Genomic DNA, 22,799 nt, shown 5'->3' with positions numbered 1-22,799 from the left:
CCATTTATTCTGCCATTAAAAGTCTCTGGTGCAGCCCCACCTCCTCCCGCCCCTCCTCAGAGGGGTGCTTGCTTAGACACCGTTGCAACACTTTTCTTCAGGCTGGTCTCTGAGCACTGTTGTAGGGGTTGCATCACAGGCCAGACACTAGCCCTGCCTGCTAGAAGACAGCAAAACCTGCTAGAGAAATCATAGCCACAGCAATGAAGACAGTCCTCAAGCTCTGAAACAAACACTTTACATTTCAGTAAGAGACAGGGAACGGCACCACTAGTTCTCCTAACAGCACATGGTCCAGGCAAATTAAGAGAGTCTGTTCACGGTGCGCTTTTGAGTGCTCTCCAACGTGTGGTCTGTGGTCCGCACATTAGCTAGTGGGACAGCCTGTGACTGCTACAAGCACACTTGTACTAAAAGAATTCAAGTGGGGAGATCAAATTCTGGGGAAAGCCGTCATCTTTTTATTCTGTGGTTGGAGAGTACACAGTTACCAGAAGCCCTAGCACAGGTCCCAAAGTGCTGCCCCTCCCCAAATAAATGAAAAGGACATCACCAGGAAAAATAAGTGGCTGCAAGAGAAAAACATCTTTTGGTAAAATTTCAGTGGACAACAGCTGAAATAAGGCAAAATGCTCCATATACTATCTCCTGACGGACTACAGACCTTTGTGACTATCACATATTTCCTATAACCCCACACTAGAGTCTTTAAAAAGAATTGTGTTCCTCATTAGCCAGACATGAAAATGCCTAATGAAGGCAAAAGCTGTGTGAGAAACAGACTTTTTTTTTCTTTTTTTTTTGCAGCTGGACACTGTAAAGGGTTTAGGTGACCTTTTTTAATCATTGACAGTAAAAATCAGGACTTCTTTGTATACAGTGGTTTGAGATTAGTCTAATTTGATGCCAGTATCACATAAAAACATTTCCTGTGCAGCTCATTATAGCACCAGGTTGAACAGTCATGCATGTAATAAAAGACAGATAAGAGAGGACAACGGGTTTGGGTACCCTCTGTGATGCGGAGAGGTTATTGAAGACTTGGATGAGAATCCCATGGGAAAGGCCTGAATCCAGATGATTGAAATAGACAGAGACAGGGTGCAAGACAGACTGCGTGTAGAGGAGCTCACTGCGTTAACATGAGCTTTACACGTTTGAAGAGCTGGGAGAAGCAAGCCAACAAAGTTCCCTGGTAACTTGAGTGTGGTTTAGCAAAGATATAACCATTTTTCTTGCAAGAAGATACCTGACAAACATTCTGATTTATAGAAGGAGCTTGAGAGACATGGATTTCACTTTTTGCAAACAAACAAACAAAAAACCACAGGGAACTGGGAAATATTTTTGTTAGCTATTCCTCCATTTGCTTGGCTCTAGCCTGTAGTGATCTAGACTGGAGATACACACGGGAGAGGAGACACACAGAAAGCAAAGGCACGCTTAAAAGGGAATGGACTGCAAAGACCTATACCTTGTACTAGAAAGGTCATCTTAATATACAAACACATGCACTCACGCATGCAATTCAGAAGCCAGCTTTCTTCCAAAGTCACATTTCACATTATGTTAGCTTTACACTGCCACAAATGTCATACATATCATTTGGAAGGTTACAAGCCCTGACCTTTGTTATGGCTATACCGAGGGGCAAATTCTGCATTCCATTTTACTCTCTACCAACATCAGGAAGTTACTTTGGGCCCTGGGTATACACGTTTGAACCAGAACTCAAGGAAATTCACATGGCCAGTTTCAGCACCCTAACTGCTAATTCCTAACTACACCTTCTACCACCTGAGTTTCAATGTGGCTGCACAATGAGGCAGATGGATCTATCTAAAAACTAACCCTTTCCTTTCTCTGTGAGGCCATTCATGACAGGGGGTCAGGAGTGAGCAGAAAACGGACCACACCTTTTGGCAGAGCAGCATCTTTTGCCAGGTGAAACAGCTGCATAACCATATCATGAACTGGATTCAGTTTGTCAGGGTTCTGCAGTACATACACAGATTTAATGTGGCAGCTCTATGTTAAGGGTGAATGCTATATGGGGGAACAACAGATAAAAAAACTACTTTCCTTCGTCACCTCCACAGCAAGGATGCCCCATTGACTACTTCTATAGATTTGACTTTGCTGTCTTCCCTTTTTTTCATCAATGTTTTATTATCAAAACTGATTAATCCAACCTCAGACCTTCTGAGATTAGGAAGGTTATTGCTCCAGTATAAGAACCACCTTCCTTTCCAAAGCCTCCATCATGATGGAGGAACCTTCCTCTGCCAAAACCAGGAAAAAACATCCAAGCTATTTGTCTCACTGCCAATGTGCTAAAAAGGGATGATGAACTGTTGACTCTTTAAGGCCAGAAAATATATCAGGTATTCCTGAGAGAAGCCTCAGTTCAGAAAAACCTGTCAACATACAAATAAGCTTTCTGTGGTTTAGACAGATCTTACGTATGTGCTTCATTTAACATAAAGACCAGAAGAGGCAGAATCACTGAGAAACAGGGAATCAACAAGGAGAAAGACACCAACCACAGAATAGTGAAAAAATGAGAGCAGAGGCCAATTCTTTTATGGAGGTGCAAACACACTGCCTGAGCTTAAAACTTGTGGGCCAGTACATGACTTGCAATAGTATCGCCCCTTTAGGAAAGAAAGTTTGGGCAGAGGCCCTGGAGGAAGGACACATATCAGAGAAATCAGGAACATGAAGCCATGAAGGCAGAAGATTCACTCAGACAAGAACGGTTCAAGTACTGGTGGGGGTACTCACAACTCAGGCTTTCTTAACAGGGTCTTAGACTTGGCATAGTTGTTTAGAAAAAGGCAGATTGCTTTATGTTTCATATTTGTTTACGCTATATCGTACACAGATAGGTAGTAGGACAAGGACAGCAAAGTGCTCATTAAAATCAGGAGCTTTTTCTTGCTGCTTACAAGTGAAAAACACCAGAAATTGAATTCATCACACAGTCCCACTGTACCATAAAAACCAAACAAAATCAGTGGTCTGTGGCTCTGTAAATCCTCAAGGCCAAGATAATCGAAGAAAGCTAAGTGCCTACATTTTCAGAGACTTAAAACAGACTGCTTGATTTTCAGAAGTGCTCAGAGCACTTGAGGCCCTGCTTAGGTGCCCCAAGGACTGGTGCCCCAAAATAGAAGTTCCCAAAGCCACTCGTCACAGCTGCGAAGCTCTGCTACAAGCAACCAAGCTATGCAGGACTTTTCATTTTCAAGTTCTCTGTACAAAGCACAAGATAGTTCTGTTCTTTCTTGAAAGACAAGAGATATGGGCCAATCTGTGGGCATGTTGGCCCCGATTCACATCAGCGCAAGTCCCAGGTAACTGCCTCCAGCTCAGCGGAGCTCCAGTGGCATAAATCTCCCCTGGATTGGGATCAGAGTAACAAGCAGCCCACATGAATTGCTTGGACTCTCCTTCTTATAGCTGAGACCAGAGAGGAGTTTTTCCCCATGTGTCCTTCAGATGCTTTTGGAAATCTCTCCTGCCATCTGTCAGGTTGTGTCTGACTTCTGACCACCTTGTCTTGCCCTGACTAAAACGTATTCCAAAAATACTGAGTGGAAAAGCAGGATAGGTGAAGGTGCCAGCAAAACTGAAATCCTCTGCTGCCACAAGGAACAAGATAAACACTTTCCTCCATCCCTACAGCTAGCAGAAAAGCCCTCAAAGTGATTTGGAAACCCTGTCTTCCATTCCAAGACAAGCTCCACTTGCTTCCCAGGAACTTATAGCAAGAGTTTTGAAAGCGTGTGAAAAATATTAAGATTTACCATACATTTTCTAATCAGGTGTTAGTTTATCAAGCAAGATCACTGCATTGGATACAACAGTAAGTCTGAGCTAGATAACAATTTTTGTTCACGGCATACTGCTACCAACTCTATCAAACCCCATTACCTCAGAGACCATAACTCACTTTTTTTGCAGTATGTAGCGGGAGGAAGAAACATGCAGATGAACTAACAGCATCCAGGCATACCCTGTCACCCGATCCTCTTGGATTGCTGCAAGAGAGAAAGCAAGCTCAGTTACACTTTCAGATCTTTTGCTTTGAGCCAATCTCAGATCAAATGAAGCGTTTCAAGCAAAACCCACGATGTTTAGAAAACGCAGTAATTGTGATGCAAAGTGCAACAACCCAATACTTTCAAAACTAAGGCTGATCTTCACGTGAGTATATGGAGAGAAACTGAAAGGAATTAAGAATTGAGTGCAAGACTAACCCCTTGACTCTCCGAATTCTGTTATTTAAGCCACAGCCAAAATGTGGGGTTTTTTCCACATAGTTCTATTTTAGAGGAGGTCTAGGGTATTTTAAATTTTAATAGGAGAGGTACATAGCAGATCAAAATACAATCTTTAGATTCAGGTGCTGCATTTTGATTCACAAAATCACAGGTTGGAAGGGACCTCAGGGATCATCTAGTCCAACCTTTCTAGGAAGAGCACAGTCTAGACAAGATGGCCCAGCACCCTGTCCAGACGACTCTTGAAGGTGTCCAACGTGGCTGAGTCAACCACCTCCCTGGGGAGATTATTCCAGTGGTTGACTGTCCTCTCTGTGAAAAATTTCCCTCTCGTGTCCTGTCAGAATCTTCCCAAGAGCAACTTGTGTCCATTCCCCCTTGTAAAAAGTAAGTCTCCATCTTCTTTGTCGCTACCCCTTAAGTACCGGTACATGGTGGTGAGCAGCACACTGTTCGCTCATGTTGAGCTTCCTGTCCACCAGGACCCCCAGGACCCTTTCCACAGAGCTGCTCTCCAGCCAGGTGGACCCCAGTCTGTGCTGCACTCCTGGATTATGTTTTCCCAGGTGCATGACCTTACACTTGTCCATGTTGAACTTCATAAGGTTCTTGCTGGCCCACCCTTTCAGCCTACCCAGATCTTCCTGCAGAGCAGCTCTCCCTTCTGGAGTGTCTAATTCTCCGCTCAATTTGGTGTCATCTGCAAACTTCATCAGGCTACCCTTGATCCCGTTATCCAGATCACTTATGAAGATGTTGAATAACATTCGGCACATGATTGTACATCCTGACATTTTTCCTTCTTCCTGAAGGCCAGCCAAACAGTAGCGGTTCATTCTTAGAGAACTTCAGCCTTCATATATGAAGCAAAAAAGGTTTGTAGATGTGATAAAAAATTTTAAGGCATAGTTCTGACCACAGCACAGATGATAAATTTTAAAAAGTTACATTTCAAATTATAACAAATTCAAGTCTTGCCAGATCCTTTCTTTTTCCAGGCAGAAGTTCTGCATTAGCAGAAATTGATGGTTTCATATATTCATTCAGGATTTCTGGACAGCTAGAAATACCAGCTGTGTCCATTCTGCCTGCACAGATTTACTCTATAGAACTCACACATGGAGATCAAAGCTTTGTGGAAGCATCAGACTGCCTGCATGTGTGCAGCTCAACAGCCCACCTACTTGGAAGGCAAGTCTGGCACTGCCCTGTAGTTGGGAATTCACATCACATGAACCATACTCCATATGCACAGAGATAGGACTTGGAAAGTTCATGAAACCTGGCAGAACAATACATGCAGGTTAGTATGAGGCATGATTTGGGAGAATGGCTAATCCATTTTGCAACACCTGGGATCTGACAGCTCCTGCCAGCCGGTAACTTGACAGAATCTGTATACTACATATTTATATATGTGTGTGTGTGTGTATATATATATATATATAGGTGGAAAAAAGATCAAAGTTTGGCCATAGCAATTCCTTTTCCCTTTCACTCTCAGTCAAATTTTGAGTAAACAACAGACATTCAAGCCTGTATGCTCTCTTACTGTTTCAGAGTGCCTTCATGTGGCATAAACATTGATAACCACTTTGCTTGCCTAACTTACTGACAAGCCAAATAAACCTTAGAAAAATCCATCTGCTTGGTTCCTCAAGAGATGGAGAGGCTGGTTGTTATCCAAAAAGCCAGGCGCTGCTGATTGTTGACTTTCCTTTTACTTATTATTCTATCACAGACCTGAATACATTTGGGTAAAACTGTGACCTTTCATCCAGTTTCAGTAAAGCACAGAATGCATGTGAAAATAACCCAAGAAAACTAGACTTTACTCTAAACTTCTTTCTACCCTGGAATCCTTTGGCTTCCCAAAGAATATCAAATTGCTTTTGAACTAATAAAAGAGAGGAATGATTGAATATAAACTCAGACGATTCATTCTTTTACATGGAAACAATTCCAAGTGACAACGCAAGAACCAGAACTAAAAATGGACAGCTCATAGCTGCCCTCTGTGTCCTTACAGGTGTGCTCTTGCTTGCAGCTTGTTTTGCAACCAACGCAGTGCCTTCCTGAGATGCACACTGCCAAGTCCTCTCCAGTTCCTAGTCTTTTCTACCTGAGACCTGGGTTTTTTTGCTCTCTGTTTCCTTCCACAATTTCTCTGCATGAGTAACATTCTCCCAGTTCCTTGATGTGGCTCTCCTGCCCACCACACTCCATGGGTCCCCAAAGCTGCTTTCCCTTGAGCACACTTCAGAGGAAAGAAGTCACCCTCCCTGTCTACAGAAGTTCAGTTTCCCCCATTACCACTCACTTACAGGAACACAACAAAAAGAAAGAATGAACAAGTCAATTGTTGCCTTTTTTTTTTTTTTTTTCCTGTGTGTAGTGGCAGGTGCTTCTCTTGTAATTCCCTCAAAATCTCTGTGATCCTCCTGATTTGTACACAAGTAACACATCAGCTGATGTCTTAGTTTACAAATAGGCCTGCTGCCTTCACCAGGAACTAATCTCTGAAGTCACACACAATTTTGTAAGCATGGCAGCATTCAACTGTAAGACTTCAAATGCACACTTTTACCCATCAGATTAAAATGTATCAGGGCAGCATACTCTGCACTCATACACAACTCCACACCATTTTTCCTTATGCTGACCATTTTACCTTGTGGAGAGTTTCAGAAAATCTGCTATTTTCAGTTCTGAGTGTCACTAAGAAAGGCCTTCCTGTTGAAGAAAAACAGCTATTGAATAATATGGTTGAGTAAAAATTGTTAGGGAGAACATCTGGAAAAAATTAACTCATAGCCATCGTAAAGATGGCAAGTCAATATCCAATCAGTTACAGGACCAGATATTTAATTTTGGGGGGCCTTTTTATATCTTCACACATTTATTTTTTTCATCCTCTGTGTCTACTAGCCAAAGACTCAGCTAAATATGGAGAGAATACAAGGGCAGTTTTATCTGCTTCCAAAGACAAAGCTGTAAAGATTTTACTGAGAGCTGCAATTGGATTGCAGAAGTCAGCCTGAAAAGCACAATTAATTCCTATCTTTACACCCTTTCCCTTTGTTTTCATATACTTTTAAACTTGATTCTTTTCTCTGGAAGGACAGAGTCTGACTGTCATCTCTGCTAACTAGCACGTTGCACTAGAAATGGCAAGAATCCTATCAAACCTTAACTATTTCTTGCAGAAAGGAGTAACCAATATGAAAACCAGCATGAAATCTGTTTTTAACAGCACTATGCGATCTTATTCCTAAATCCTAACCCCACAGTCCTTGGTCACAGAAAACATGCGTGTCTGGGTGAAGGAGAACTCGCAGATCTGAGCCCTGGGCCAACAAATATTAATGGAAAACACAATGCGCAAGTGTTCTTTGAGTAAGATGTGCAAAGCTCAGGTTGGTGAGAGCTTGAGATACAGTGCAAAATTCAGCCTGTTCTCCTCATGGGTCTTTGGCTGACAAAAGCCCAGTTTGAAGAAAACATGGATACTTTCATAATTTTGGATGGAAAACACAGTAACTATACCTTGAAACATCTTCCTAATTCTGATTGAATGTCACTTTTTTGGGGGGGATTTCAAAAAACCAAAAAAGTATACAGAAATGTTTTACGCAGAGTTGCTCAAAATCTGACCTTATGAAATAATGCAAGTAATTATCTGAACTACTGCAGAACTTTTTTTTAGAGAAACATATTTTTCCTCTTTTAGATTAAAAATTCCCTTCTGGTTTCTTGTTTGTTTGTTTGTTTTCAAAACACAAACCAAAAAGTAAATTTCAGATTAAAAAAATAAAGCCTTTTATTTTGGTGTTTTAATTTAAATGTCAAAAAGCATCAGAATCAAATTGAGATGCAGTTTCACTTCAAAAATATTAGTTCAGTCTAGATGACAGCTAATAGTAACTTAGTTCTGCAAGGTAAATACTGTGCTGTGGAAACAGATCCTCATTCTCAATGCATGGTTTTATAAAAGGAAGGAAACGTGCCTCAAAACAACCAAAGTATCCAAGAGGAGTAGCAAATACCAAAGGGATTCAGGATACAAAAGAGTTAACAATCAATCAACAGGACCTGTGACAGTTTCAGTTAATATCTTGTATGGTAGTTTTAAAAGCTAATAAGGACTTTTCATTTTGTAAAAGGAAAAAAATACTGTAACAAAATAATTGAAAAATCTCAAACTAAGGCCATGTGAAAGAGGTTTTTTTTTTTAAAAAAAGGCAAATTTCTTGTTAATTCTGAATTGCCCCCCTTGCACCCCACTTCTTTTCCAAATTTTGTGTATAAGCAGTAATAAGACAGCCTTTTGACCAGTAAAGTTTATATAATGCTTGACAACAAGAGTGTTATATATCTATTCCCAGGTTAGAGAAAATCCATTTTCAAGGAGATTAAACTTTTCTTTAAGGCTTGAGCAGCCCAGGGTACACTCGTCTGCTGTTTGGGATATGGAGCCCATGCTTCACCCAAACTTGACAAAGATAAGGATCTTATCTTCAACAAGAGAAGAAGAATCCACATCTTTAAAATGGGTCAAATTCCATTGCCACTGGGATTAGCAGCTCCTCTAGATCAGCTGACTAGGAAGAAATAGAGAAAACCCTTGCAGTATCTGAAAGGGACTGACATTATTCCAAAAGGCTAATTTCAGAAAACCCTGAGTTAGCTAAAACTGAGTGCCACCAGAAGAGTGTTGCCCGAGGGGTAATAATGACTATACAAAGTGCAGTTTGCTCCCAGTGCCACGACTGAGCACCACACCTCAGACACAACTTTTATTTTCACTGTGATGCAACCAAGGGAGACTGGCCCAAGACCCTTAGAGCTACCTGACAGGAGTCTGCAGTGTCTGACTTCAGTCCAGAGCTGAAATCTGTTTCCTGGAAGATGTTTGGAGGCAGCAAGATTTCTCATTCCCTGACATTTTCTAAAAAGACTTTTTTACAAATGGGGGCCAGGATTAGGAGTCATCCCTTTTCCCTTGTGATTCTAGAGGCTCGTGCATTCCACTGGCTTGTTCCCATGGATCACTAAAAAGGCCAAACTGGCTTTAAGAAGTAAAAACAAATCAAAAGGGCTACACAAACACTGACTCCCCCATGCTACACATTCTTTACGCAGTTTAAAAATAACATGACCTTACAATGCAAGATTAGCTACATTTGCTTAAGATTCATGTTATGCTTGCTGCCTTCTGTGGCCATCCTATCAAGGGTGAATATTTGATAGGTTATCATACCCCTGTGTGTTCGTTGTAGCAAAGGAAAACAAAATTGACTTGTCCTTGATTAGACTATAAATAAATAGGCTTTTATCTAGCATGAAGGCTACAACATAAACTGTCCCTGAGCTGCTAATTTATGCATATAAAACTGTGCCTCTGCATTCACACAGGCACATACTGTGTTCACTGGACAGTTTTCTTATTTTTCTTTGACACTGATAGTCCTTTTTCCTGGTTAAATATAACTTCACTGAAATTAAAACTTCTATGACCAAATCGTTTTCATGGACATTTTCACCTGGGACAGACCATTTGGTCCAACTTTCTCAGCTGACATCTACAAAGGATCTTGGCCAGACCCATCACACACCACACTGATCTGTGATCTCAGATCTATGACTAGAGAGACCCAGAAAGGAAGTAAGGAGTAGAGAGAAGAAGAATCTATCAGAAGAGACGAGCACCAGATCAGGAAAACGTGTTATAGACATAGATATTTCCTAGAACAACAGGTCTTGCAACTAGGTGCTCTGAAATATGATTCACAGTAACTGCCACTGGCAGGACAGCTAGCTGTTCCCTGGACTACAAAAAAAACCAAATAAAGCAGGCTTATTGTTCCCAGCATGTTACTGGATCAGGCGCAAAGCTAGGCTCTTTTTGAGGAAAAAAGCAGCTCCACTGAAATAGTGGAACACATGATGAGTCCCGATGATTAGCTATGAGCTAGTACCTTGACTATTTAGGTAAAGTATCATCTCCCAGCCTTATTCAACCAAACTTGTCCTGAGCAGGAAATACTCTACTAATAATATGCTCTAACATTTCTTTCACTGCAACTGATGTCATATCCAGTAACAGCACACACGGGAATGGTTCAAAGCTGCATCAGGGAAGGTTGAGATTTGACATTAGGAGTAATTTCTTTACCTAGAGGGTGGTCAAACACTGGAACAGGCTTCCTAGAGAGGTGGTCAATACCCCAAGCCTGTCGTCAGTGGTTAGAAGGCATCTGGACAAATAACAACATGCTTTAACTTTCGGTCAGCCCTGAATTGGTCAGTCAGTTGGACTAAATGATCGTTGTAGGTCCCTTTCAACTGAATTATTCTATATGAGAAGGTACAGAAAGTTTTCTGCAGAAAGCTTCTTCCCTAACTTCAAAAGAATAAAAGTGAATTAATCTTCCCTTTGGTATAAATATATTTACTCTTCAAAAAGGAAATAAACAACATTTCTCTACAGCCTAGTTTCTTACCCTTTAGCACCAGTCTATGCAGCGCTACATGTTCCTAGTTTTGGTAGGAAGGGGAGTTAACATTTCATAGGAGTTTCATAACACGGCCTTGGCCTCTCACCATATATCCAGTATCCCTGATCAATCAGCATTTTCCTTGTTGCTTCATGCCTGGTGCTCCAGATTGGAAGGGTTTGCAAAATTTGTTTGTCTTTCTTCTTCTCCTCACTCCTGCTTTTTTTTTTCCCTTCCTGTGGTTACCCTGGGGGAAAAAAAAGATAAAAAGCTTTGGCTGTTGTACACTGGGCTATGCACTGAAGCATTTGCTTTAACTTGCCGATAGATACGCATTAGGCAGATACATGCCTGAGGCTAGAGATCTCTCTTTAAATAGCACAGCAAACTCTTGCTGTATGGGTCTGTAATGTCATTTAGCTGGGAAGAGGGAGAAGGGACATGATTTTGACTGACTGAAAAACATTTTTAGGGCAGGAGAGCAAAGAGGTTTGAAGCAGTAATTGATGCTTTCAGGTAAGTGTTCAGGACTTTAACTCCAGAACTCCAACATGTCCCTTCAGCTAGTATTTTTAAAATAATGAAGAAACTTTATGAGTGAGTTAATTATAAGACTATATCACGCTCCATGGGGATGAGAGACACTTGGTAAAGTTTTATACCTAGAATATATACTTCTGTACTCCAACAAATACAGCCCTTAACACTAGCATTTTCCTTAGCAAACCCCTCAGAAATAGGCTCCTCCCCACAAAGCCCAGTTGGCTTAAAGAGATTCTATGCTTTTGAGATAAGGCTTTTATTGCACACCTTAAAAGAGGGCACACAACCCTGGCAGACACATGAGCAGGACCAGTGCTGTAGGCTTTGGGTGCAGTTAGGCTGCCCTTTCCCCAAAGATATTCAGTATTGTAATGTCCCCGTCACCCATTTCACCCTGACACCTAGCAATGTTCAGCAGGGTTTATATTAACCACCCCATGGGAATAAATCACTATATTTCCAAAGGCAGCAGGGTCTTCGCTCTTCATTCATTTGAATAAAGCAGGATCTCAAATACTGGACCATTTGTCTCATTCAGCTTCAGGAAAGACAAAGCAGATGATCACTGAGGAAAACTAGGGAGCCCCAGTTCACACTGATAAGGCCAAGGTAACACAAGATGCTTTTCCTTCTTCCGGTAAGCATATGGACCTCCTCCCCACAAGAGCACAGTAACTAACCACAGAGCTGGAGACACCGAAAAGCCCCATCTGGCTAATGCTCCTCCAACAGCCCTCTAAACTGGCCTGTATTGAGTTCCTTGCATAGCCACAGCCGAGGCAGTGTCAACATGGTACAGTACTATCAGAAGAAACCACCAAAACCCCCACATCTGTCTATTTGCTTGGCTTAGCCCCTCAAGAGTCAAAGCTGGGGCCTGAATATATCAAATATATGGGTTTTTTAATGCCTACTTCAACTAAGAGCTCTAAACACAGGCTTTAGTGTTCAGACAGTTAACTTCATGAGCAGATGTGGTTACAATATTATCAGATTTTAGTAAAATGAGCAACAAAATTGTAAAGGAGAGTTGTACAAAGCTAGCTTGTTCCTTTCCTGTACAGATTAAAATAATTTAAATACTGTTTTCCATCTTTATCCATTGCCATAAATAAACCAAAATCAATTCTATTCATTTATATCCACTTCCTATGGATTCTGTCAAGCTACAATCCATTATAACCAAACCAATCATAAACTACCACATCTAGGGCAATGAATTGTACTAACCTGATAAAAATCCATAAGACCTAAGTAAAACTGCAAAGTTTTAGTTCATTACTCTGATTACAGAGGTCTCAACAACAGTGTGTGCTTTGGAGATCACAGCAAAGATGATGAGTTGGCTTATATAGGCCACATGGTCAAGAAGAGCTTCAGTTTGTCATTTCTGACTTGAGGGAAGAAATAAGGCTTGAGAAAATACAGACTCCTCAGACCTGGGAGCACTTAAATAGAAGGTACCCATACAGTGAGGCATCCAAGATCACTGGCTGTTACTATCCATGGTAATCTGACATGTTGTCTGTGAAACTCTGGTTCAAGCCTAGCCCAGGATTGTTCAAATATGGAACAAAAATATATTGAAATGTCACTTTGTCTGAACAACTGCATATTACTGCATCCACCCCTGTAACACAGGCTTCTTACAAGCATAATGTCCATCTCAGAGAGCTGTCCAGAAGTCAGATGCATCCCTTATTGTGCAGAAGCCTCGCAGACTACAGGACAGGACCACCAGAGCTGATACATGAAAGCTGAAGCAAGGGAGGAGATGACTATTTGAAGCATTAGCATCTGAAGTGTCATAGCATGTGTGGTGCAGAAAAACAAATTAGTTCTGTAAACCAAACTCCTAGGGGTGCAAAAGCTTCTCAAGAGACAACTTTGTAAAGAAGGACTGCTGTATTCTTCCAAGCAATGCAGAAGGGCCATGGGTAACCAGGATACAACTTGCCACTGTCTGAGCCTCGCACAGTCTGCCTCTGAGCAGCAAGAAGTCACAAAAACAGAAAGCACCGTTTGAATTAAGCATGCAGTATTTAGAAATTATATAGTGGAAAGAATATATCAGCTGGTAGGCAGCGTTAATGGAAATGTTGTTAGGGACATCATCCGCAAAATAGTGCTTTACACAAGTGTTATCTCTTTCCTGTTCCAGTCAGGAAGTCAGCTAGTCATGAACTCCTGCAATCACATTTAACCTTCACAGACAGCCTAATTCTCTCTCTCCTTCCCTTGTGCCCCTAGCAATCCCCCTACAGCTGCAGCACACTCAGGAGTTTGCTTTGAAGAATTTGGAAGCTCATTTTGGGCAGCATGGGTCCGATTTCCAGCATCAACAGCAAAAGAAATTGGTCTCGAGCCATGACTTTGGAAAAGACTCAAACTTTTCACTCTGCTGATGCACATGAAGCTTAAAACCTTTACCCATACAAATTTCTGGCTTTGCCTCAGCCCTCCTCCTCTCCTGACCCTTACCACAACACCTCATCCTGAAAAAATACTCTCTCCCCATCAGAGCTCTGACCGTAATCCATTTACCTGTGCAATCTGGCAAGTAGAATAGCAGTGCTGGAATGCTGTGAATGCTTCTAGTTTTCTCCTCTCATTATCAGCTTCCTACAACAGATGGACTCATAGGCACAAGAAGATTCAATAACTGGGTGGGAAAGGCAGGACGGGCTGCTGTTTCAATAGCAAGAACCCAGAGGAAAACAAAAAAATCCAGAAGATATTTAAGAAATATGAAGACCTGTGTTTAAGCACCAGCCCAGTATCAGCTATGAATATAGCCGCAGCTAGGGCAATTCAGACTGCTCTCTGTTGCCAGTTCTGCCTTTTTTTTCCAGGGAAATGGGTTCCACAAGATGCAGGTAAAGACATAATAAATCTCTGTTTCAAGCTACTATGTTCTTTCTGTTGGGACGGCACCCATTTTGATAACATTAGTCACAGAGCTCTCTAGTAAAGGTCCCTAACAGCATTTCCATCCACCCTGCCAGTCAGCTAATATATACTCTCTCCAACTTTGCAAGTGATCACGAGGGGAACTGAGATAAATTTCATCCTTTTGTTGCTCGCAGCCCCCTGGAAAAGTCTCAGTGCCACCTTTTTTAGGCTCCTCCAAAGGGCAAATAAATAATAACTAAAAATCATCCAAGCAAAATAAGGAAGGAGAAATTCTTTGTTTTGACAGTCATCGGCTTTCAAACTCACTACACTGGAAATGCTGTGATGTTATGCACACCCTTTTCCCACCCTCCATGTGCCTAAAACAATACATATGGGACACTCCCATCATGTTGCTCCAAGGCTGAAGAATATATAGGCACTAAAGCCACATCTGTGTCATTTAGTGTAAATCTACACAGTCCTTCACAGGCAAACCTGTGGTTTCTTTGCATGTGTTAAAAATCCATTCAGCACAAGACAAGCCCAGAACAGCAGCTCATGAACTCCACAGCTTTAGCGCAACACTCTTGCTGACCAAATGAAGGAACTTCTACTTTCACACTAGTTTTTAATCCTGCATTTTAGATAGGTCTGCCTGCAAAGAACCATATCAATGTATCTTTAGTCATTCAAACTGGAAACAACATCAACTAATCTAGCAAAGTGAGCACATGATAATCTGCAGAGTGGCAGATGTTTTAAGTGCCCAAACCCCTGCACCCCCCTAAATCCAAGAGCCTTTGGGAAGGCTCCCTCCTTGTGCACCAGGTTTCTTCTTGTTTGCATTGTACACTCTTTTGAAAACTCCTTGAAAGGGAAAATTAGAAAATGAGAAGTTAGAAATTAGTTAATTGCAGAACAGAATACTAGAGGAGGAACATCTTCAGTACAACATGTACCCCTATACTCTGAGCAATGTATTTCTCTTCCTTTCATCTGCATCATAAGAGAAGTCACACGAAAGTGAACTGAGATGAAACATTATTCTCTCAAGGTGGGAAGCCATGAGGTTGAGAATGTAGCGAGGAAACTGCCCCTTTGCTTTGAGCAACATTACGAGTTGGCAAAATATTTTCAATCCTTAATGGCTAAGCTTTAAAAAGCCCTTCTGAAACAAAAACATGGCAAAATATATAAAAGTCAAGGAGAGCAAGAAACTCTTCAGCACACAGCATGCTCTGTTCCGGTGTTCCAGGCGGCGACCCATCAAGAGATGACTCTCTCTGGAGAAGAAAGCATGGCGCTGTCTCCTGGCACTGCTAGCATGGCTTGTGGCTGAGTGACAGGCAGCTGTGCTGGCCCTGCGCCAGCTGGGACAAGTCCTCTCCCTGAAAGCCTCAGCACAGCAACCTGCTTTTTTTTAAAGAAAAATTAAAAAAAAAAGAAAAAGCATGCAGAGCTACGGACACATCCAAGGTATGAAACAGCGTTCTCTAAGGTCAGGTGCACGTCCAGGACTGCATTGCTGAGGTGTTTTAGTCAGAGGCCGCTCTTTCCCTGGGGACAGCAAGGTCCAGCCGCAGCAGAGCTGTAAGAGGATCACTAGGAATAAGCCCTGCTGATCTATTTTCTTTCTGTGCTATGCATAAACCTCAGGGGTGCTCACAGCAGTACCAAACCCAGCACCACAGCTGAGGAAGAGGAGCCTCACCACAGCTGCCTGCTGAGATACCCACCAGATACAAAGATTCGTTACCACCTTTTCTAGCATGCTTATGTCAATGACCGATTAACGCTGCAGTCCCTGTTCAGTCATAAAACTGTCAACACAATTATAAATGTGTCAGAAAGGACAACCCGACCGCATCCATCCTCTACACTCAAGGTAACTCCAAGCCCAGCTTCACTCCAAAAGCACCCAGCTGCATTCGGGCATACCAGACACGGGATAGTCTTTGCAAAGAGCCATTCTGAACATCTGAACCATGAGGAAAAAAAAAAAAAAAGAGTTCAACAGAAGTTCACAGCTTATTAACCTCTGGTGTATTCAACAGGAGACAGAAATCTATAGGAAATTAGGTTGATTAGGTGGCATTGCACATTTATAGGGGACAGTATTTAAAGTAGTTTATTTAGACACTGTCTCAGGGCCTTTGTTTACTGACACTGTTAATTACAGTTATTACTAGCACAGGGACTGTGCTAGGTGATGCTAATGAATACCTGCCTCTTGTAGGCATGTGACTCACTGACTCTACCTGCAGGAGGGAAGAGTGGCTGTAAGAGGGTACATAAGGTACAGGAAGACTTCTAGGATACTAGTTAGGAGGCAACATTTCAGGCTGAAATTGAGCCACAGATTTTTATCACAGCCAGTCTCCGAGGAGTAGGAGACTGACAGGGTACTACCTGCTCTGACTTGCTTTGCATCAGGATGGGAATCTCTCCCTTCTCACCAGCTGCCTTCCCTTTTGGATCTGAAGTTTGAAAATGCTGACCACAGCATTCACGAAATGGACTGATCTCTACCTGGTTTCCCTGAAGGGGACAAGAAGCTCTGAAGAAATCCCTCCTCAGAGTCAGCCACCACCTACCTCTCCAGTGATGGGAAGAGACACAAAACCACAAGAGTCAGCAACAAGCCTGGCAGAGGCCAGGAATCAAGGTGAGTGATCTCAAAGGAGAATCCAGGAGTAGTCTTCAGAGAGCTGCAGAGAGTGACAGGTGATCTGAGAAACAGCAGACACCTGAAACCTACCAGAAGAGCAAACCAGGGACTTGACGGCACATATTTACTGACCAGGACAAATCTAGACAAATCTCTTACCATAAAGGTGGATGAGGAGAATGAATATCATGATACTGGCACAGGTGCCAAAAGCATTGCTGGATCAGAACAGCCCTTGCAATGCTGCTTGGGTGCCCCAATTGCTGATAGTATAGATATTTGAGATTGAAGGTCCTTTAAAAACATGACACCCAACAGCTTCCCAAAAAACCATTCGCACACTCTGAGCAACAGCAGACTCCATTATAAGGAAGGGGTAAAAGGCACCTTAATAGGGTACCAAATAAAAAAAAGGGTCCTTTCAGTGCCCTCAGAGTCCTTAGATCACCTGTAAAGCCTAATTTTATTGCTCAGTGTCACAAAGACCCGGGCCACTGCCACCCCAAACTGTTCACATAGCTAAGCAAAAAAGTCAACAGTCATGTTTGTGCACTGCTCATCCTGTAGATGTGCAAGGTGAACACAGGGGCAGACAGATGTCAAATACAGAGTGAGGGTGTGCAATCAGCCATACCCACATCATGTTTTCATTGCTGATCACATCCAATCCTCATATTGAACCTTAAGACAGTGTTAAGGATACAAGTGTACTACACAGAACTACTTTAGCCATTACAGCAAAGCAAAAGAAATCTGACTTGATCAGACCTGTCCAGGGATCAAAGCATATCAAAGTCTCAGCAAACCCTACTGTCTTCCAGAGGTACTTTACATTGTTTTGGTGCTGAGATCAGAGTGCTTCATCCAGCTCTCACCAGTTTTCTGTCTGGTTTTCTTTGCTCCTGCCTACACATAGTTCTTCCTGATCTCAATCAGGTCTGCTCTCCAACATCTCTCTTTCATTTGCTAAGAAAGGATGGATTCCCATTACGCTGTGGGTCAATACCTTATGGCGCACAAAGAAGGAAAACCGGCAAAATGTCACAGAGGATTGCTATGTGTGTTTCTCCAGAGTGCTGGCCTGATACACAGAACCACTCATGACAGAAAACAGCCCCACACCCAGCACTGAGCAGTGTATAGCTGCTTTCCCTGTGTGCCAGGCAGAGCAGGTCTCCTCCAGCTTCTTGCTTGTGGGACAGGGGCATCTAGTGGCTGCACCCCAAAAGAGCAAGGTAAAGCCACAGCAATATGTGTTGCAGCTACACTGCAATTACGGATATGCTGGTAACTTAAGTGGGATGCAACTGCTGCCAACATGGAGATGGATCATTACAAAACTGTTAGGCTACTAACCACTCTACCCAGGCTAATGTCATAAAGCAAAATAGAAACACATAGTGTCAGGCACACCAGCTCAGCCGAAATCCTCCAATACCACCTTTTGCATCTGGTGCTCAGGCAGTATACCAGCAAACACATGCGGCAACATCCCCTAACGCTGTCTCCTAAGTCCCAGAGGTCGGTAGCTCAGGCACCTCCCATGCACAGGCACAGTGATGTCTTTTTACTTAACAGCCTGTCACAGCTTAACTATATGAATAATCTCTTTTACCTTTGAATGCTGCTCCAGTCATTTCAGTTGATGTGTGCTAGCTTTGAAAGCCCAAGTGTCACCTTCCCCTGTTCACATTGGTGACACTGTTCAAGACTCTACAGACATCTACTACAGCCCTCTTTAGATGTCTCTTTTCCAGCCTGAATAGTCCTAGCCTAGCTACTTAGTCTTTGCACATAAGCCATTCCACTGAGTTGATGAGCTCTATTTTGGCCTGATTAGTTCTATAGCTTGTACCCCTTCTAGTTCTGCTATCCTGTTTGAGATGAGATCAGAAATAAACATGGCATCCGAGATGCAGGTGAGCCACGGACATATATAATGGCATTCTTAGTTTTGTGCTCTTTTCTTTTCCTAGTGACAATTGACTTTCTTTTGCTTGCTAGTGTGCACTGAGGTGATGATCTCACAGGACAACCTACCACATCTCGGAGATCTGACTGGGAAAGCCATCCACTGTGTGTGTATATAGGGTCAGGACTGGTTTTTACTGAATACTTAGCTTAACATCTGGCCACAATAAATGCAGGCAGGATATAGGCGAGCTGTGTCCCAGATATACTACCAATATAATCAACTAGCTTAGTTCAGCCTCTGTGACCAATACTGAGGCTTTGATGTCTTCATAGAAGCTGCTAGAAGAAAAACAATCAATGCCATCTGCAGTCATGCTTACTGCGAACTGGAAAAAAGAATCCAATAAAATAAGATGCTTTTTCCCCCTTCTGGACATCCCTCTAAAATGAAAAATTTTACCGTCATAATGCCAAGATACAACGCTTGCATTACTTTCCAAAAACAAATCTACTTAGCTTCAGAATGGCATTAAGGTTTTCAATCTCTTAATATAGTTTGAGTTTTTAGCCGTGGCTCTAATATTAAAAAAATAGCTAAGTTTCTAGAATTATCACTGTTTTATACATAGCATTACAGCTGAAACAATGTCTGATACTCAAAATTGCTATTTTAAAAGAGGAAAAGGGCATCTTTGACTTTGATCTTTCATATGTCTTCAGACACATTGGACATCAATCCTAAATATGTAGTATCGTTAGCCATGCTGCTGCTGAATAAATAATGTGCAAAAGAGGCTAACAAATACAGCTGGGAAGCTTCTTGCTTTTACTCCATACTGTTTGAAGCTTGAACACAAAGAAACAAAACAGAGATGGGGAGATAAATGCCACGACTTGCATTACATTTCTTAAATGTCCACAACATTTTATATTGCAGTAGTTCTGTGAACACACCAAGACATCCCCAGGGTGATTTTTCAGCAGGTCAAACCTCTCCCACTGCCCGAGTGATTTGTCTGTACAGTTTGCCAGGACAATCCCACACAGTGAGGATGACCATACTCTGTGGAGCACTTCCACACAGAGCCCCCCAAATCTGACAAGGCCATGAAAGACACCTTATCCTTGCTCACTGCACTCCCTCACATACAGCATGCAGTTGCAAAGGCAGGACAAGCAACCCTCACGCTTGTTATTATGGGATTACCATGCCAAGCCCATCTGCTCCACAGCACGGAGACCACTGTCTGAGGTTGAACCGACTCAGAGGAGGCCATGCAGAGGGGTAGATGCCAAATCACCATTTTGGAAAGGCGACTTGCAAGTCCGCATCTATACTGCCCAACTTTGGCGTCTACTGACTAGAGATTAGCGGTAGGCGAGATTAGAGATCTAACAGATGCCTACAGCCAGCAAAGGGCAGTGACCTCAGGAAGAGGCATCTCCTCTCAGGTAGGAGGTATTCCAGTAAATCCTCAGGCAGGATCCCAAGCAGTCTGTAGGCAGCTGTAACATCCGGCAGAGATTTGAGATGCACATCCTCAATGGAATGAGGAGGGAGCAGACACCAAGGCATCCTATGGTTTTCTTCAGGGAGGACTGTGAAACATCAGTTATGTCCATGTAACTACAGGACCCACAAACGTGCTACCAGTCCAGTAGGGACCACCAATGACCAGGATCCTTATGCTGTTAAAATTTGGTAAGGATTTGTCTTTTAGACAATGCTGGAGCAGAAAATATTACATGCTGTTCTTTTCTCACCAGTAAAGATTTTGGGATGTCTTTTCAACAACTGATTGCAAGTCACTTCAGAAACTGAGATTTTTGTACAGCTAACTTTGTGATGGGACTGCCAGGAAGGCTACTGGAGCCTATTTTCTCACCATTTTTCTATGTCTACTCTGACAACTGCTTCCACACAAAATTAGTCTCTAGATGTGTTCTGAACAGATATGATTTCATTGCTTTTTTTTTTTTTTCAGTGAATCCAGCATGACTTTTTTCAGACAAAGCAAACAAACAAGCCCCCCCATACCAAAACACCTCAGAGTGACTGGGATTGCAATAAGAACATGGGAGCAGCTTCCCTCGGGCTCACTTCCTTCTTTCACTCCCTATTCTGCATGGCCAGGTTACTAAGGACAAATCATGAGCCACTTACCTGGGCTCCAGGTGACAGCCACTGTGAGATGCTCCAGATTTATCCTGGGCAGCAACAGGCCCATTGAAACCTAAGTGACCACAACCCTTTAGAAAAATAGCATACTGAAACATATCTCCTTGGCAGGGTGGATGCAGTGAACAGGCAAGATAATTTGGGAGAAGTATCTTTGCCTTGAAGTGATCTAGAATAAAAAAAAAGAATATGAGAGGAATCAAAGACAAAAGAAAGACTCTGAAGCTGAAACAGCATGCCTTATGCTGGAAGTTAATACTGAACTGTGCCTGAGGGAAGGAGGGCAGCGAATGTTCTTTTGACCTGCAGATGGAAGAGAAGACCTTAATACAGGGCTATGAATTTGGCTGTAAGCGGAAGACCCCATGTTCTTTTTGCTGATGCTAGAGCTGCCTCTCTGAATACTAAAGCTGCACAGTCCATCTCCCTGCCTTGAATGCAAGGCAGTGTTGACACGATTGAAATTCACTAAACAAGGAACAGCTGAATGAAAAAGGAACTGAAAGCGAAGATAATTGGGATTCCCTCTTTCCTGCTTCTTTCTCACCATCTCCTGCAACATTTTTTCTGTTGAGCTGATTTTAGAGATTGTAATAAAGAATGGACACATGGACAGAAAAGCAGAATCCTTTATATAATACAATTGTCCCAAGCCTGACTGCAGCAGCCTAATGTATTCCCATAGGTGTTCTCAATCACCACCAAAAGGTAATTTCTTAGAGCAGCTATTTCCCCTAAACCCACCCCAATGGATTCAGTTCTTGCAAGGGGCAGTGCCACTGTACTTAGACCTCCACAAGCCACCAAGAGCTTCAAGCTCAGCTACATTTTTATATATGCTTCCCTGAGAGACACACAGGCAAGGCTGCAGAATCAGAAGTGCTAGGCAGCCCCAAAGCTGTGCCTGTTGTGCACTTCATCAAACCAGACCCCAAGCAGGGATGTCACAACTTGTCTAGGCCTGCAGGGTCAGAAAAGGGGAGCTGGGCACAGTGTTACACCAGGGAGAAAGGCCTGGATTAAGAAATACAGCACACAAGGACAATTTAGCCCAATGAATGCTACCTCATAGCCAAAGGTACACTGTACATGGCTGGCTACACAGGGGTACACCAGCACAGGACTGCAGGGAGACCCACATCACCAGGGCATCACAGCTACGTGGCATTTGGGATGAAAAGCATGAGGATAAATTATGCTGCTCAGGGCTATGAGTTGCAAGGACCTACCCTCCAGTCATGAGGGAGACGTGGCTCAGCTGGCACAGGCAAGACAATGGCTCAGCAGGGGACAACAAGGGAAAGCCCCTGGCACTTGTCCAGGCCTGGCCCCAAGCTTGCTGAGGAACTATTGCTGCTGGAGGAGAGCAGGACTCTGCACATGTTCCTTGGCCTGACCCTCTGCCACCACCTGCACCAGCTGGGTACCGCACCCATGGGCCGACCAGCCCCACTGGGCTGACCACTTGGTGCCCATCCTCACAGGACCCCAAAATCGCCAGGGCCAGCTGCACAGGGCCTGCAAGCCCCATAAGGCCAGCTGAACCAAACTGCCAAGGTCCCCTAAACCCCAAAGGGTCAGTTGAAATGGGACCCCTAAAGCCACAGGGACCCCTAAACCCCACAGAGCTAAGCTGCAAGTGGCCCTAAGCCCCATAGGGCTTCCTGCACCACACAGAGCCAGCTGCAATGGGCCCTAAACTCGACAGAGCTCCCTAAACCCCACAGGGTCCCTAAGCCCTATAGGGCCAGCTGCAAAGGACCCCTAAACACCCCAGAACCAGCTGCAAGGAGCCTTCCCCCCCCCACCCCCCCGAA

General features: G+C 43.0%; 1 long non-coding RNA gene across 1 annotated transcript; it reads right to left on the bottom strand.

Annotated features, from left to right (window-relative positions):
- Positions 1-3,961: 3,961 nt before the first annotated feature.
- LOC142057109 (uncharacterized) lies at positions 3,962-22,422 on the bottom strand. Its single transcript, XR_012660545.1, has 4 exons — positions 22,212-22,422; positions 20,968-21,151; positions 10,890-11,030; positions 3,962-4,043 (listed from the first exon to the last, which is right to left on the bottom strand). It is a non-coding gene; the product is annotated as an uncharacterized LOC142057109 (long non-coding RNA).
- Positions 22,423-22,799: the final 377 nt, after the last annotated feature.

This window comes from Phalacrocorax aristotelis, chromosome 5, assembly GCF_949628215.1.
Source record: "Phalacrocorax aristotelis chromosome 5, bGulAri2.1, whole genome shotgun sequence".
Classification (NCBI taxonomy): domain Eukaryota; kingdom Metazoa; phylum Chordata; class Aves; order Suliformes; family Phalacrocoracidae; genus Phalacrocorax; species Phalacrocorax aristotelis.
The sequence above is the reverse complement of the archived record's forward strand: the minus strand, read 5'-3'. Positions and strand labels throughout refer to the sequence as shown.